Source organism: Neovison vison, chromosome 4 (genome assembly GCF_020171115.1).
Source record: "Neovison vison isolate M4711 chromosome 4, ASM_NN_V1, whole genome shotgun sequence".
NCBI classification, from domain to species: Eukaryota; Metazoa; Chordata; class Mammalia; order Carnivora; family Mustelidae; genus Neogale; species Neogale vison.
This window is the reverse complement of record NC_058094.1, coordinates 211,987,131-212,004,930: the sequence shown is the minus strand read 5'-3', so window position 1 is coordinate 212,004,930 and position 17,800 is coordinate 211,987,131. Positions and strand designations below refer to the sequence as shown.

At 39.2% G+C, this 17,800-nt stretch overlaps 1 pseudogene; it reads left to right on the top strand.

Annotated features, from left to right (window-relative positions):
* Window positions 1-8,293: 8,293 nt before the first annotated feature.
* Window positions 8,294-9,511, top strand: LOC122904128 (annotated as a pseudogene).
* Window positions 9,512-17,800: the final 8,289 nt, after the last annotated feature.

The window sequence follows — 17,800 nt, the reverse complement described above, 5'->3', positions numbered from 1 at the left end:
AGGATGGGTGACTGCTTTATTCTTCTATTAAATCTTCCCAGAAAAGGAAACTTTAGAGACTCAAAAGGGGCTTGCAAATCATTTCTTACAGTTTCTCTCTTTAGCTATCTGGCTTTCTCTGACTTCTGCTCTCAACAGACATCACAAGCCCGAGGTCCCATCCATCACCCCTGTTGGGCCTTGGCTGCAAGTTTTAGGTTTTTTGTTTCTGAAACATTCTTCTTGTGGTCTCATCTTTTCAGCTCCGCAGAGACAGCTAAGTGTTTTCTAGCCGTTTGTGTTCTTATATCCCTTGCATTTAATGTAGTGTTGTAAATCCAAGTTACAGGGATTCCCCGTCCTCTTACGAAAGGGTATGTGCCTCTCAGGAGCCCTTGTTGGAGGCCTTACAAGGCTGTTTAACAGCATTTGCCAGCCTTTGTTGCCAGCAGAGGATTAGAGCAGAGGTCTCTAAAGGGAGAAGGCAGGGGAGACTCCTGATGTTCCAGGGATTGGGTAAAATGGTCCACTGGTATAGGAGGGAAAATAACAAAACATCGATTTATTTCTCTTTTTAAAAGGAAAGGAGTTAAAGTTCAATACTTCCTCTATGGATTGACCCAGCCAGCCTCACTTGGTCCATTCGGGCATTTGCCACCAGTGGTCCACCAAGAGAGCCGGTAAGAGTGGGGGTTCTACGGTGAGTTGAGATTGACGGTGACCCCCATTCTCATTCACTGTATTCGATGGAATTGTGAAGTTGTGTAATTTGCATGCATACCGTTACATGATCTTGCAGATTATCTTGTGTGGATTTAATCCACTAAATTAAGAAGTGGCTTTAAAATATTCTTATGGAGAGGCCATAAATTTGATTGAATTTTAATAATGCCAGTGCAAGGAAACAACAAGATATTTGCAAAACTGACACATTGCCTTCTCCTCACATGGTCTCCGTGTGGGCCACCTTGCAGGTGAAAACAGTGATGATCTAACGGGACCAAAGCATTTATTTTGCTTAGTACGTTTGTTTCCACTGAAAATAGAAAGTGTCATATCAAATAAATGGAATAAAATCTATTTTAAAATACTGTTTATTTTGGGATGCTTGGGTGGCTCAGTTGGTTAAAGCATCTTTCTTTGGCTCAGGTCATGATCCCAGGGTCCAGGAATCAAGTCCTACATCGGGCTTCTTGCTCGGCAGGGAGCCTACTCCTCTCTCTGCCTGTTGTTCCCCCTGCTTGTGTGCTCTCTCTCTCTCTCTGACAAATAAATAAATAAAATCTTAAAAAAAAAAAAGATGTGAAAATACTGTTTATTTTTTCTTGATTTTATAACATATTAGTAGAGTACTGCATGCTATTTTGCAATTACAAACTCAAAGAATCATTCCTGATAGGTATACACAACCCCAGAAGTTTGGCAACCACCAGATGAAAGTCAGTGGGATGCTGGAACTGGCTCATATAGACTCATGAGAGCTGACTGTTAAAATTTTACAAATTTCTCAAGTCTAAATTAAACACCAATATTAAAAATTTACTTTTATAAACTTATAATTATATAAATTTTGTTAAAAAAACAAAAATAATAATTATTCAAAACTTTTCATTTCCTAATTATTTTACTACTATTATTTTACTATCTGTTCTTGAGGTTATTTACATTGATTTTTTCTGTATGGTGGTGTATTACTTACCTACTGCTGTGTAACAAGTTACTCCAAAACTGAGCAGCTGAAAATAACAATATGTATTAGCTCATCAAAGTTCTAAATCAAGAATCTGAGAGCAGCTTAGCTGGGTAGCTCTGGCTCAGGGATTCTCGTGAGATTGCAGTCAAGATGTCTCAAGGCTTGACTGAGGCAGAGGATTTGCTTCCAAGCAAATGTTAACCAACATGGCTGTTGGCTGGGGGTCCAAGTTCCTTGCTGCATGGGCATCTCTATCAGGCTGCCCATAGCATGGTAGTTAGCCCCTAAGTGAATGATGAGAGAGAGAGAGAGAGAAAGGAAGAAAGAATGAAAGAAAGAAAGAGTGAGAGAGAGCAAAGCTGCAATGTCTTTTGTAGCCTAACCTTGGAAGTAATTTACCATCACTTCTGCCATATTTTATTGGTTACCCAAACCAACCTGGAACACTGTGGAAATAAACACTAGGTGTGAATACCAGGGAGGCTCTCTTAGAGGCTGGCTAGCACAGGTGGAAATATCATATAATGATGTGCTACTGTGTATGTCTCCCAAACTCTGCAATTGGTGACATCACACTGATCATTTCACATTGACTGTGGTAGAAGTGTTTATACCAAAGAAATCAACAAGTTACAAATCAAGTAGTTTTTGTTGTTGTTTCTTTGTGGGTTATTTTGTATGTTTGGTTTGAGGGGAGAACCAGTTGTTAAACACTCACACAACATTACAGATTAAAGTATACTTTGTACTGAGTTTGGTAAAGTAGTGGGGAAGGAGCAGGTGACCCATAGTTTAGGAGCATGTGGCAGGGAGAATTATTTGGAACTTATTTGGGACCCCATTAGGGTTAATGAACCAAAATAGAGGTAGCAGATGAAGATTGAGGTGGTGAGAGGTGGGATCAAGTGAGGGGCTGGTCTTTCAGTGGTTTGGAAGGAGAGCAGAGTGGTCTGCAGATCACTGCGTGCTCATCATAAATGTCAAGGACAAGGGAAGACTAGATAAATACTTACCAAGTATGATGTGGTGTGCATTCAAGGCTTCCACTCCCTAGGGGGCTCACATGTGGTTAACATTAGGTTAACAGAAGGTCTGAATTTTGACCTTGATTTGACCTTGAGCGCATATCACTGTCCTAATCTGAGACTGAAACAATAGTCATTTAAGACTGAGGAATCAAGAATTTGAAGCAATGGTTAAAGAAACAAGCAGAGAAGCATGGTAGAGGAGCAAGAGACAATGTGAGTGGTCTTCTGGATAATAAATGGCTGTTGGTCAAAAGCAAGCAAGACAGTAATATTAGTGATGAGAATTGAATCTGTCCTGTGAGAAGAGATCCCTTTCAATCTCTGTTCTTACTGGATAATGAATGTAGGTTTGTTTCCTTCTCAGCTTAACCATTCAAGATTCAATTCAGTAAGTACTTCTTTGAGGCCTGCTATGCACCACAGAATGGGCTGAGTTCCTGGGAACAGTGGTTGGGCTTGGAGCTAAGAGAACTATATTCAAGTCTGTACTCCAGATAATGTTATAGACTTTGGGGTCTAGTTTAAACATTTTAAGGAACTTCCCATTTTTTCCTGATAAAAAAATAAGTATTTTGGAATTAAAAAAAATTTTTTTACTGCAGAAATAGACATAACATAAAATGTATCATTTTAACCATTTTTAAGAGTTTACAGTGAAGAGGTACCTGGGTGGTTCGGTGGGTTAAAGCCTCTGCCTTCGGCCCAGGTCATGATCCCGGGGTCCTGGGATCAAGCCCCACATCGGGCTCTCTGCTCAGTGGAGAGCCTGCTTCCCCCTCTCTCTCTGCCTGCCTCTCTACCTACTTGTGCTCTCTCTCTCTCTGTCAAATAATACAATCTTTAAAAAAAAAAAAGAGTTTACAGTGAATTGGCATTAACTACTTTCATAGTGTTGAGCAACCATCACCACTATTTTCAGGATTTTTTCATCATCTCAGACAGAAATTTGTACCCATTAAACAATAATTCCCCAAGAGATGTTGGAACTTTCAATATTCTATTCACTTTTTTTTTTCTTTTTCTTAGCACCATCCAAGTCCAGACATCGTGCATTAAATATGAAAGCAAAAATTCATTAGCCAGGGTTAGTGAGCAGACACAAATTGAAATGTTTCAAACCAAACAAAACAAGGCTTTAGCCTACATCATATAGCTGCTGATAAATTAAAACTGAAAATGTAAAGATCAATGAAAAAATGGGTTTGTTGATTAATTACAAAACTGGGGAACAACCGATGCAACCTTCCCAGCAACAAAGATCAATTCCATCATATACGTACTTAATGAGGGAATTATGTGGGCTGAAATAAGAATCATAATTTTATCTTTAAGAACTTAGCCTTCAAACTGTGAATGGAACCCAGAATTACTCTACTTTAACTCACCTATCTCTTACCAGATAATATTTTATATAGATATAAAAACATCATACTTATAAGTATATAAATAAAATATATTAAATATATTTTTATTGCTTTTTTTGAGAGAGAGAGAGTAAAGGGGAGAGGGGCAGAAGAACAGAGAGAATCATAAGCAGGCTCCACACCCAGAGAGAAGTCAGACACAGGGCTCAGTCTCATGGCCTGAAATCATGACCTGAGTCAAAATCAAGAGTCGGATGCTTAGCCAACTGAGTCATCCAGGTGCTTCATTTTTATTAATGTATATGTTTTATTATGTATATATTTAATAAAAATGTTCTAGAGAATCCAGTGGTCTGCTTCCCACCCCACCCCTACTCTCTAGACTTGACAACTAGACCTCTTTCATTTTCAGTCTTAGGAATCATACCATGGGAAGACAGTTGGGAGAACAGGTGTGAAGGTTAGGAGAATGGGAAAGAATACACCTCCATTCAATATTCCCCCATTTTGAATTTTGCCAGAAACAATACTTAAGACAAGTATTCATGTGCAAGTAATTTCATCTGGAGGGGCAGGAAAAAGCTCCATAAAGGAGTGGGGAAGTGAGACAGGGATGGGAAGGCAGCCAATAGAGTGTACATTATCAGGCTAACTTCCACTTGAGTGATTGCAGCTTAATCCTGTAAGCAGCTCTGGTAAATGTTACCCAACACAGGTGCATCGTCAAAGTCAAAGGTGGAAGGAGTTGGGTATTGGAGAATAAAAACAATTTTCCCTGTACCATTCTCAGCTCTAAGCTGAGAACTCTATAATAAAAGACTAATTAACAAGAGAAAAACAAACAGAAGTTCATTAAGATGTATACATCATACATGCATGAGAGATAATACAGGGAAAAATGTGTAACTCTCTGAGGTGGCTTAGAATTCAGGCTTAAATATCCTGGTAATAGGGTCAGGGGAGAGTCAATGATGTTTAGGGAAGATGAATGGATCCTTAGATGAGCGTATGGAACGTATGATAGTTCATGACAAAATCTGTCTGGTGCAATATTGACTTCTGGTCTCCTCTCCTGTGATAAGAGTCACAAGGTTGATGAAACTCCTGGGGAGATTAATGACAACTGAGTTCCTTTTGGAGGGTGTGTCTTTAGGAGCTAAAAGGAGTTCACAGAACGCTCTCCTTGCGTTTGTTCTTTCTCAAATGCATGCAACTCTAAATAACATATCAAAATGGGATACTTTGGGGTGACATACCCTGAACTCCTACAGTCTTATTTCAGAGTATACTACATGATTCTCCAATATTTATACACAATTCCCAGGAGTCATTGTTTGAGGGCTATTCCCATGGGTGAATTAAAAAAAAAAAAAAAACACAAAACAAAAGGCTGCATTTGAATTCATGTAAGAAGTTGGAGAGGCAGACCCAAGACTGTGGGAACTTGAAACATGATGAGCAGTTAAAACTTTATCCCTGGTATCAAGGATTTTATTCAAGAATTTACTCTTGAAGTATTGGAGAACATTTCCATTCAGCATGGCGATGACAGCAGTTTTAGCATGGGAGCGTTATCTGGCTAAGTTCTAGTTAAGATTACTCTGGCTGCTCTGAGAAGAGGAAATTGCAGGACAGCAAGAGTTGAAACAGAGAAACCAATTAGAAGCTGATGGATGGATGGATTGATTACTGGAAGTGATTTTAAATTACCCACTGGGGCAAGAGATGATGGGGGTTCAGGTTCGGGTGACGGCAACAAGAATTGAGAGTTGTGGCGGGAGTCAAGATACATTTTGAGGGTAGAATTAATAGCACTCCAAGTAAAGAGTGAGAGAGAGAGAGAGGAAAGTAAAGGCTGGCTCTCAGGTTTTCGACTTGAACAACTGGGTGGCTGCCAGGGCTTTGAGAATTCTGGAAAGGCTGGGGAGGGACACGTTTGGTGGTAGAAATCAGGAATTCTGTTTTGAATGTGTTATGCTTGAGATGTCAGTTAGACACACAAATGAAGCTGTTAAGTAGGCCGTTGGAGCTACAAGTCTAGATTTTAAAGAATTCTGGCTTGAGATATAAATTTAGGCCTTAATAACATCAATTTAGGTGACAAATACAGAGATAGCATTTAAAGCCAGGAGACTGAACTTCAGTTTTTAAATAGTTGGCAGAAGACATTCCTGCCTGTGTTGGATATCTGCTGTCCCTCCCCCTAGACCTACCCTCCTCCTATTTCTACACTGCGTTCTGCCTCAAGGGGATTGTTAAGTGTGGAGGGAGCCATCCATGATCTTCCTCGCCCTCTGAGTCCAGGTTGAGGGCCACCTATGGGGAACCCTCCCTCTACCTCCAGGAGATGAGAGGGAGGAAAGATGATGAAATTCTTTGGTTGCCTCTTTACAGGGTCCCTTCAACCAAAAGCCACTGGGACTGAGCTATTCCCTGTGGTTCCCCTCCATCCAGCTTATACCTTTTATTGAACATTCCTCAAATTAACCCAAGCTCAGTATGCCCTTCCTCTCGGGACCCTGTATAATAGACCCCCTTTCTCCTCTTAAAAGTCACTCCCAAACACTAATGGAAAGAATGACTAGAAGCTCAAACTCTACATTATCACGCACGTGTAACCCAAACTCATACTATGCGAAGGTGGGAAAGGGGGTACGGAATGAAGAGCGACTGTGCAAAGCTTGGGAAACCACGAGATTGTTTGGAAGGAAGGGGTACAAAGGGGTAAAAACAGGAAGATGTTTTAAAAGGCTGGCTAGCAATACACATGTTCCCACCTCTACTTCAAATTCAGGGCAGGCGGTCTCAACCACTTGAGCAGCAGAAAAGAGATTTCTTTTCTGGAGAGGTTAAACCCCAGAGAGGCCAGATTGGAGCAGAAAGTGGAGGTTCCAGGAGGACTATTTTCAAGAAATAAAAATTAGAATGGATCCACTTCCTGACAAGTTTGACTATGAAGAAAATTCTGTGCAGTGGCATTTTACATTTCCCTGTGATTATACAGGAAAGCTTAACTATCCATTCAAAGAATATTAAGCAAATGAAAAAATGAGTATATTTTTAACTCCAGGTAAAACAAAAATTTGCACAAGAAAATAATCATAATTATGGTACGTCAGTTGGCTCAGCAGTGAACAGTATTTATATATTCATTATACTGAAAACAGATTTAACATGTTATTATGTTGGGAAGAAAGGGAAATACCTATTAACTTAAAATGCACATACCTTATGGCCCAGGAATTCCCCCTGAAATAATTTATACTGTGTATTTGCACATACTCAAGGATATTTATGACAGTGTTGTTTAAAAACAGCAAAAGTTGAAAATGACCTAAAGGACAACAATAGCAGTAAATCAATAGTATTCCAAAAACAGAATAATATTCAGACTTCTGAAAGAATGAGGCAGTGCCATAAATACTGACACTGGTAAAAAAAAAAAAAAATGTCCAGTGTATATTGTGAAGTGACATAAGCAGGATTCAGAGTATTCTGCAAATTTTATGTAAAGGTGTGTTTGTGCACATCTAGAATACCTCTGGAAGGAGATACAAGACACCAGTAATGTTGGTTGCCTCTATGAAGGGAAGGGAACCAGTGGGAGGGGGATGGTTCAGAATAGGGAAAGACAAAGGTGTTTTGTTAAAAACAAAAACAAAAACCCGTGGTGGAGACCTGGGTGGTTCAGTTGGTTAAGCCTCTGACTTTGGCTCAAGTCATGATCTCAGGGCCCTGGGATCAAACCCTGTGTTGGGATCCCTGATGAGTGGGGAGCCTGCTTCTCCCTCTCCTGTCCTCCCTCCCACTCGTGCATGCTCTCTCTCTCTCTCTAATAAATAAATAACATCTTAAAAAAAAAAAAGGCTCTGGCACGGTGTGACTTTTTTTAAAAGTATGTATATAAAAAAAGCAGAAACAGACCCGTAAATACAAGAACAAATTGATGGTTGCCAGACAGGGACGGGGTGTCCGGATAGGTGAAATGGGTGATGGGAAGTGGGAGGGATAGGTTTCCATTTATGGAAAGAATATGTCGTGGGGATGAAGCGACAGTAGCCAAGGGATTGTAATGGTGTTGTAAGGTGACAGACGGTAGCTACACGTGTGAACATAGCATAAAGTGTGGTGTTGTCAAGCCACTATGTTGTTTGCCTGAAACTAACATAACATTGTGTGTTAATGTCATTTCAATAAAGAAGAAATTTTACTTTCTGCCCGTGGACGCCGCCGAGTAAGCATCGTTCAAGTCTCCCCTCCCACCGCCGTCATGTCTAAGTCAGAGTCTCCCAAAGAGCCTGAACAGCTGCGGAAGCTCTTCATCGGAGGTCTGAGCTTTGAAACAACCGATGAGAGTCTGAGGAGCCATTTTGAGCAATGGGGAACACTTACGGACTGTGTGGTAATGAGAGATCCGAACACCGAGCGCTCCAGAGGCTTTGGGTTTGTCACATATGCCACTGTGGAGGAGGTGGATGCAGCCATGAATGCAAGGCCACACAAGGTGGATGGAAGAGTTGTGGAACCAAAGAGGGCTGTCTCAAGAGAAGATTCTCAAAGACCTGGTGCCCACTTAACTGTGAAAAAGATTTTTGTTGGTGGCGTTAAAGAAGACACTGAAGAACATCATCTAAGAGATTATTTTGAACAGTATGGGAAAATCGAAGTGATTGAGATCATGACTGACCGAGGCAGTGGCAAAAAGAGGGGTTTTGCTTTTGTAACATTTGATGACCATGATTCTGTAGACAAGATTGTCATTCAAAAATACCATACTGTGGGGGCGCCTGGGTGGCTCAGTGGGTTAAGCTGCTGCCTTCGGCTCAGGTCATGATCTTAGGGTCCTGGGATCGAGCCCCGCATCGGGCTCTCTGCTCAGCGGGGAGCCTGCTTCCTCCTCTCTCTCTGTCTGCCTCTCTGCCTGCTTGTGATCTCTCTCTGTCAAATAAATAAATAAAATCTTTAAAAAAAAAAAATACCATACTGTGAATGGCCACAACTGTGAAGTAAGGAAAGCGCTCTCTAAGCAAGAGATGGCTAGTGCTTCATCCAGCCAAAGAGGTCGAAGTGGTTCTGGAAACTTTGGTGGTGGTCGTGGAGGTGGTTTTGGTGGGAATGACAACTTTGGTCGCGGAGGAAACTTCAGTGGTTGAGGTGGCTTTGGTGGCAGTCGAGGTGGTGGTGGATATGGTGGCAGTGAGGATGGCTATGACGGATTTGGTAATGATGGAAGCAACTTTGGAGGTGGCGGAACCTATAATGATTTTGGCAATTACAACAATCAATCCTCAAATTTTGGACCCATGAAAGGAGGCAATTTTGGAGGCAGAAGCTCTGGCCCTTATGGTGGTGGAGGCCAATACTTCGCCAAACCAAGAAACCAAGGTGGCTATGGTGGTTCCAGCAGCAGCAGCTATGGCAGTGGCAGAAGGTTTTAATTACTGCCAGGAAACAAAGCTTAGCAGGAGAGGAGAGCCAGAGAAGTGACAGGGAAGCTACAGGTTACAAAAGATTTGTGAACTCAGCCAAGCACAGTGGTGGCAGGGCCTTGCTGCTACAAAGAAGACATGTTTTAGACAATACTCATGTGTATGGGCAAAAAAACTCGAGGACTGTATTTGTGACTAATTGTATAACAGGTTATTTTAGTTTCTGTTCTGTGGAAAGTGTAAAGCATTCCAACAAAGGGTTTTAATGTAGATTTTTTTTTTGCAACCATGCTGTTGATTGCTAAATGTAATAGTCTGATCATGACACTGAATAAATTTTTTAAAATTTTTTAAAAAAAAAAAAAAGAAGAAGAAATTTTAAAACTTATTTTTTAACAGTGAACTCATCGACTAGATTGGTGGTTGTTAGAGGGAGTTAGAGGGTAGAGTAGGAGTGAGCAAAAGATACAAACTTCCATCTTTAAGATAAGTAAGTCCTTGAGACGAAAGGTACAGCACAGTGACTGTGTATACCTACTATCCATATGACTATACTAAGTAAGTTTGAAAGCTGCTAAGAGAGGAGATCTCCAAAGTTCTCACAAGAAAAAAAATTTGTGATATGTGCGGTGATGGATATTAACTTATTGTGCCCATCAATTTGCAAAATATGCATGTACCAAATCATTATGTTGTGCACCTAAAATGAATACAGTGTTATCTATCAATGATCTCTCAATGAAAAAAAGAAGCCAAAAAACTAAGAATTAAAAAAATTAAAACTATGGACAGTCGATCCCACCAAATGAATACACAGGTCTCTCTGGCAGTCATATGTTTTTTAAATGCTGATTTCAAATCTGGTCAAATTTCTGAACTTCCTTATCGGCCCTAGTAGTCTTAAGTAATTATCTGGAACACTGGAATTAAACATAATTCGTGATACATAAAGGCAGTTATCTTATTTCCCCAATATTTGTGACTTATTTCTTTGCCTTCAGACTCAAAGCTCCAATACACTGTAGCACAGAGGAGCTGACGCTGATACCCCCTCCCGCATCCCGATTTCAGCTAGAATGTTCCCAGGGCTTGCCCACCCCCACCAAGTACCTACTGCTTCTAGAAATTTCTACCCCTTGCTTGGAATCTATGGCAGAGATCATTTATCAGGTTAAGAGTGTTTCATTCCTTTCCTATTTTAGTTTAAGGCTTGTAATGTTAATCAGAAATAGGAATTGAATTTGAGCAGATTTTTGAAGTATACATACATATATATATATTTTTTTTAAGATTTTATTTGTTTATTTGATAAACAGAGATCACAAGTAGGCAGAGAGGCAGGCAGAGAGAGGAGGAAGCAGGCTCCCTGCAGAGCAGAGAGCCTGATGCGGGGCTCGATCCCAGGACCCTGGGATCATGACCTGAGCTGAAGGCAGAGGCTTTAACCCACTGAGCCACCCAGGCGCCCCTGAAGGCAGAATTTTTAACCCACTGAGCCACCCAGGTCCCCCTTTAAAGCATATATTGATATTGATTTCCCTATTTGTTAGTATAGAAAATTACATGAAAAAGATTTTCTGCATTGCAATATCCTTAAATTCATGGGATTAAATGACACTTGGCTATGGTGTAGATTTGTGAGATCATCATTTTATAACACATTATTTAGGATATTTATTTGTATTTATAGTGATATATTTATATTTGATTCTATCCATCAATATATTCTATCCATGACCATATAACAAGGTGGGATGGCTTCCATCTTTTTCTATTCCTGGAATAATTTATATAAGAATTATCTGTTTCTTGAACATTTGATAGTACCTGACTATAAATTTTCCGGGACTGAGACTTTAAAGGATAGATCTTTGATTAACTATTCAATTACTTCTATAGTTGTTGAATAATTCAGTTTTCTACCTCTTATTTCTCCTGAGGTCTATATGGAGATATATATTTTTCTGGAATATCATCCATTTAATCTATACTTTCAAACATAATGGTATCAAATTTACATAATTTTGTAGCGCTAAAAAAATAAAACACTGCTGGACCTTTAGTCTGTTTGCTTTCTTTTTTCTAAGGTTCATTATTTTTGTATTTTCTCATTTACCTTTGTAAGGATGGCCAAACTATTTATCTTGCTATTCTTTTATTTCTATTCTTTTAAAATAACTCATTTTTGTTTATATTGCTCAATTCTACCATATCTCTATTCTGTTTCATTCATTGTTTTTATTTTTACAATATTTTCCTTTTACTCTTACATACATTTCAAAGGTTCTTCCAACAAATTACTAGTTCACTTTTTAAAATTTTATTTTCAAATAAATACCTTTAAAGCTATAAGTTTTCTTGGGCACACCCCACAGGTTTTGATAAGTGGAGCTACTGTGGCCATTTATCTCTCAATAATTTGTAATTTCAGCATTGATGTTATTTGTATACCAAGTATTATTAGAAGTGTGTTTTAGATATCTTAAATTATATTTTAGAGGGACTTAAATTTTTTAGAGGGACTCCACTTTGATGCAAGAAAAAGCACAACAATATGAATATAATTAACACTACTGAACTGTACATTTAAAAATTGTTAAGATGGTAAATTTTATGGTATGTGTATTTTATCACAATTTCAAAAAGTTAAAACACACACACACACATACACAAAGAGACAAATGGATTTCTAGGTGAGTTCAGTGTAGTCACAAGACGGAGTCAGAAGAACCAGAGCATTGGCAGCATCAGAAGGACTTGGCCCATCCTTGCTGACCTCGACGATAGAGAAAGGGACCCTGAGCTGAAAAATGCAGCAGCTTGTAGAAGGTGGAAATGGCAAGAAAACATATTCCCCTCTAGACACTCTAGAAAGTTCTGCCAACCCTTGATTTAACAGTTAGTTAAGCCTGAACTTCATCAGAGATATTACCATATTAGCCCCTTTCTATATTTGGTATAAAATTAATGTAAGCATAGTGATCTGCATGGACTGGCATATAAGCCATGGCTGAAGTCTTCCTATAAGATACTCAGAGACTTTCCTCCTCTCACCATCCTTTTGCACAGCCATAGCGCAGACAGCATCATCTAAGGTTCTCAGTGAAAAAATGGCGGCAGAAGGAAGTTAGGCTCCTAGATCTCAGGATCTCAGTGGTGAATGAGGGGGTAGAATTTACTGATTAGTGCTATCTCCGTCATCTAACTGAGCTCTCTCCAGAATCCACTCTGCCCAGTTAGGATTGGAACGTTAAGCCCTTGGCACCCAGTCCCAGCGAAGCCCAAAGAGTGAGAGCTTGGGAAATATTAACCTGGAACACTACTAAAATTTTCACCTGCAGTGACTAGAATGGTGGAGGAGAGAAAGGCCACAGCCAACCAGGCTCTTTGCCCTCTCAAGGGCTTAAGGGAATTTCATTCCCAGAAATGTGTGCAGAGCCTTTGCCATTGTGTCCCAGATGTGTTCCACTTGCTTATCCTTTGAACTTTAGATTGCATTAGAAGAGCTAACATTTGCTTGTGTGGAAGGAGGCTCTTCTCTACCCTTCTCCCTGGACATCTGAGAAAGGTCTGAGACAGAATGATTCCTTTAATAAACGGATACAGCACTGCATCTTGCCAACAATATTTTGATCGATCTTTTGTTTCACTGTTTTAAAAACAGAATTCAAAGTGGTTTCCAGATTTGGTACAATTCCTCTGACTTATGATTTTCCAAGTTCATGGATCAGTGCCGGACATTCTGGCCTGTAAGTTGGGGAAATTGAGGCAGGGGGTTGGGGAGTGTTGGAGTCCAAGTTACTTAAGATTGGAAAGGGGATTTGAAAACCCATGACAACATTATGAGTTGATGAGAAACTCAACCAGAGATTTTCCAATTTTTCCTCCTCTTGCCCTCAATGATGCCTCTAATTCTAATTATCTTAGAATAATTATCTCCTAGGCTTCAACTGTAGCACTCTCTCTACAAGGCAGAAAACGAAGGTGAAGATGAATGCCACATGTTTAAAGCTGAAGAAATGTTTTCCTCTCCTTCCCCGCCTCCCCAAATCATCCAAATCACTTCTGCAGTCCCTGAGTCCTGAAAAAAGCTTAAAATCTTTAAATGGTTTCCATTTTTGGTGTTAAAATGCTATTCCAAATGTGAGTTCTTCAGGCAAAAATATTTGCACACAATAATTTTTATTAGGACTTTTACAACGTATAATCTTTACAAATGACTTTCTTCTGCAATATTCCTCAGAAAGTAGTTTACTTAAGAAGGCAGTTTATGAAACTTGTAAGTTGTTAAAAAGTTACTAAGGAAAATCATTTATGTGCAAAATAAAATATTGATCAAATGGTTATAACTTGAAGTGAGCTCTCACATAAAAGAAAAATAAAACGCAAAGATGTAAAGGCACTCAAGTGAAGAGAGATCTAGAAATAGAATTAATTACTAAGAGGTTTTTTTTCTGAAGAACTGAAATGCCTTACCTGGCCATAATCTCCTGTTCCTGCTCCATGCAAAGAATCGATGAAAAGACCTAAAAGTTAGAAGGAACTACTTCAGCAGAAGCTGTTAGAAGAGGGAGTCGCTGAAATGCCTCTTTAAACTAAAGCAATAGCCGGGAATTGATGGAAACTATGAAAACAACACTTCACCCTGAGGCAGAGAGTCTATAGAGCCACGGACATGAACCATCTGATGTATTGCCTGACTTTAAAACAGGGATTAAAGAGACATTAAAAAAAGATATCTTAAAGTCAAGTCTTGGGATAAGAAACTACGCGATGGATGATCATGTTTAGAATTTGTAAGAAATGAACTGAGTTTTCCATTATACCCGGTGTTTTTTCCCCCCAACGATTGCCCCCAGATTAATGCATCTAAAGCAAAAGTCTCTAGACATGGAATGAAGTTTCATTGATACCCAAGTCTTTCCTAGTCCACCTGAACCCGCCAAGAGACGACATTCCCCTTCCCCTTTTACAGTTAGGTGTGGCCTCTCGACTGAGTGGAGCTCTGGACTTACCAAGGCACTGCAGTGAAAATTCCCAGATCCTTGATAACCCCGCGCTCTGTCTTCCTTCAGTTCCTGGCTGGAGGTGGCTTTTCTACCCAGAGGACTCAAAGTCCCTAGAAGATGACAGAACCATGAAATGGAAGAAGTTGGAGTCCTGGAATTTCTGCATGGAAAACAGCCAATCCATTTGGATTGGGACATGAGCAAGAAATGGACCTATTCTTGTGATAAGCAGCAAAGCTTGGAGGTTATTTATTATGGCAGATCAACTACCTTAATACAGTTAACATGACAGTTCCCTCACTCCATTCCAAGATACATTGAATCAGAAACGCTTGGAACAGGATCCAGGTCTCTGGAATTCTTAAGTTCTCCAAGCAGTTTTTAAAAATTTTTTTTAAGATTTTATTTAAATGACAAAGAGAGATGCACCAAGAGAGGGAACACAAGCAGCGGGAGTGGGAGCTCAGCGGGAGGCTTCCCGCTGAGCAGGGAGCCTGGTGCGGGGTTTGATCCCAGGACTCTGGGATCATGACCTAAGCTGAAGGCAGAGGCTTAACCAATTGAACCACCCAGGTGCCCCATCTCCAAGCAGTTGTAGGTACACTAAATTTGTGCTGCTTAAAACTTAGATTCCTTTAAAGATATCCATATCCATATGAAAATGAACCCTTTCCTTTCTTAAAGGTATTAAGTCAAACAATTCAAAAGAGCTTTAAATCTGTTAATATAGAGCAATGCTTTAGAAACTATCCATCTTGTTTTTAATGCCACATAGTTTAAATCATGTAGGTCTGAGTGCAGCATATATTCAACAAATATTTTTTAAGCATTCATCATGTGTCAGGAACTGTACTGGATGTTGGACATACATGATCAACAAAATAGTCACATCTCCTCCTGTGGGTGTGGATAACTATAATCTGTTGTGATAAGTGGAAATACCTGGTGGTCTGAGAGCTTATGAAAAGCATTTAACCCAGGTGTGGTGGATTCAGAAAAGACATCTCAACTTAAGCATGAAGGATGAGTAGGAATGAGCCTGAGAAAAGGGAGGAGGAAAACATTTTTCCAAATAGGCAAAGTAGGTAGCATGCGTTAAGATGAAAGGGGAGAGAATTTCACATGTGACATGGCGTTGAGGATGGGCATGAAGAGACTTGGGGCGAGGGAACTAAGCATGGGCCAGGGCAGAAGGCAGTGGAAATCAACTTCAGGAACTTAGAAATCATCTTGAGGGGAATGAGGTGCCATTGAAAAGGTTTAAAGGGAAATGCACTTTATCAGATTTGTTTATAAAATTGTTTTGGTTGCATTGTGCAGAATGGATTGGATGGGCTAAGACTGGGGGAAAACAGTTAATAGGCTGGTCTGTGTGTGTTACAGAAATCCAGGTAATATGTTAACTAATTAATTTATTCACACAACTAACATTTATTGATCCCCATCCAAGGGGCTTGGGATACAGTGGTGACAAGGCAGATAATGATTTATCCTCATGAACTTTAAAACTGAGAGAGAGAGAGATTGAGATATTGATATGTGTAATAAAAAGATGATAGTGGCCCAGAGTAGTCATGGTAAGAGTGGAGGAAACACTGGTAATTGAGGAAATGTAGGAGTGGAGGAAGGAGAAGCCCAAGATAATGTTCTGGTTTCTGGCACAATGAATGGTCCCACCATTCATGGAAATAAAGAGGACAAGAGTACAATTACGTTGAAAGGAGAGAATGTGTCTAGTTTTGGACTTAACACTACCTGATTTCGAGACCTATAAAGATACGGTAATCAAGACAGGGTGGTATTGGCATAAAGATAGATCAATGAAACAGATTAAAGAGTACAGAAGTAGATGCACACATATATGGTCAATTGATTTTCAACAAAAGGACAAAAGAAATCCCACGGAGTAAAGTTAGTCTTTTCAACAAATGATTCTGTGACAATTAAACAACTATATGCAAAAATAATCCTTTGATCTATATCTTATACCATGTAAAAATTAAACCCAGGACATATTTTAGATCAAACTGTAACTTCTAAAGCTTAAACTTCTAGGAGAAAACATCAGTGGCCTTAGACACAGATTTCTTAGATCTGATATCAAAAACATGAACCATAAAAGAAAAAAAATAGATATGTTGGTATTCACCAAAATTAAGAACTGTGACAGAGAGAACTTCATCAAAATTAAGAACTTTATTAAGAAAATGAAAAACCACGGACTGGGAGAAAATATTTGGAAGTTTTGTATCTGGTAAAGAAATTAGATCCAGAACACATAAAGAATTCTCCAAGTCCAAAAATAAGAAATGAAACAATTATATTAAGAAATGGGCAAGCGTTTTGGGAAGTCGTTTTACCAAGGAGGATGAATAGATGGTAATCACATGAAAAAATGCTCAACATCCTTAAACATTAGAGAAATACAAATTAAAACTATAACCTGATGACACTGCACACCCATTGGAATGGCTAAAATTAAAAGAAAAATGAACACATAACGTCTATACAAAGATAAATCTGCAATCCCTAACCTGGAAACAACACAAGTGTTCAACAACAAATTATAGTATAGCTACACAGTGGACTATGACACAGCAACTAAAGGAATTAGCTATTGATACATGCAATAGTACAGATGAATCTCAAAATTATGACAATTAGAAAAAGTCATGAAAAATGATATATGCCATATGCCTTAATTTATTTAAAATTCTAGAAAGTCCAAATGAATTTATGGTGACTAAAGCTGATCAGTAATTTCCTGCGGACTGACAGGGAGTGGCGGTATGAAGGGATTGGAGAGAGGGATGACAAAGGAATTCAAGGAAACCTTTGGCATGATGGATGTATCCATTATCTTGACTGTAGTGATAGTTTCAAGTGTGTGTGTGTGTGTGTGTGTGTATAACACATACAAAAGTTTTAAAGGTTTTAAAATTGTGTACTTTAAATATGTAGAGTTACTTGTCTATCAATTATACTTCAATAAAACTGCTAAAGTACTTAAAAAAAAATACTGTGTGGGGTGGGTCTTATCCAGTTTTTTAAAGGCCTAAACAGATAAAAGGCTAAGAATGAATTTTCTTTCTGCTTGTCTTCAAACTGGGACATCAGTCTTCTCCACCTTCAGACTTAGACTAAGACAATAATTTATATCATTGCCTTTCCTGGGTCTCTAGTTTGGGACTATAGATCTTAGGCTTTTCAGCTTCCATAAGTGTAAGAGTGAATTCCTTAAGTAAATATACACATATATACACACGCATGTGTGTATATATGTAAATACATACATATA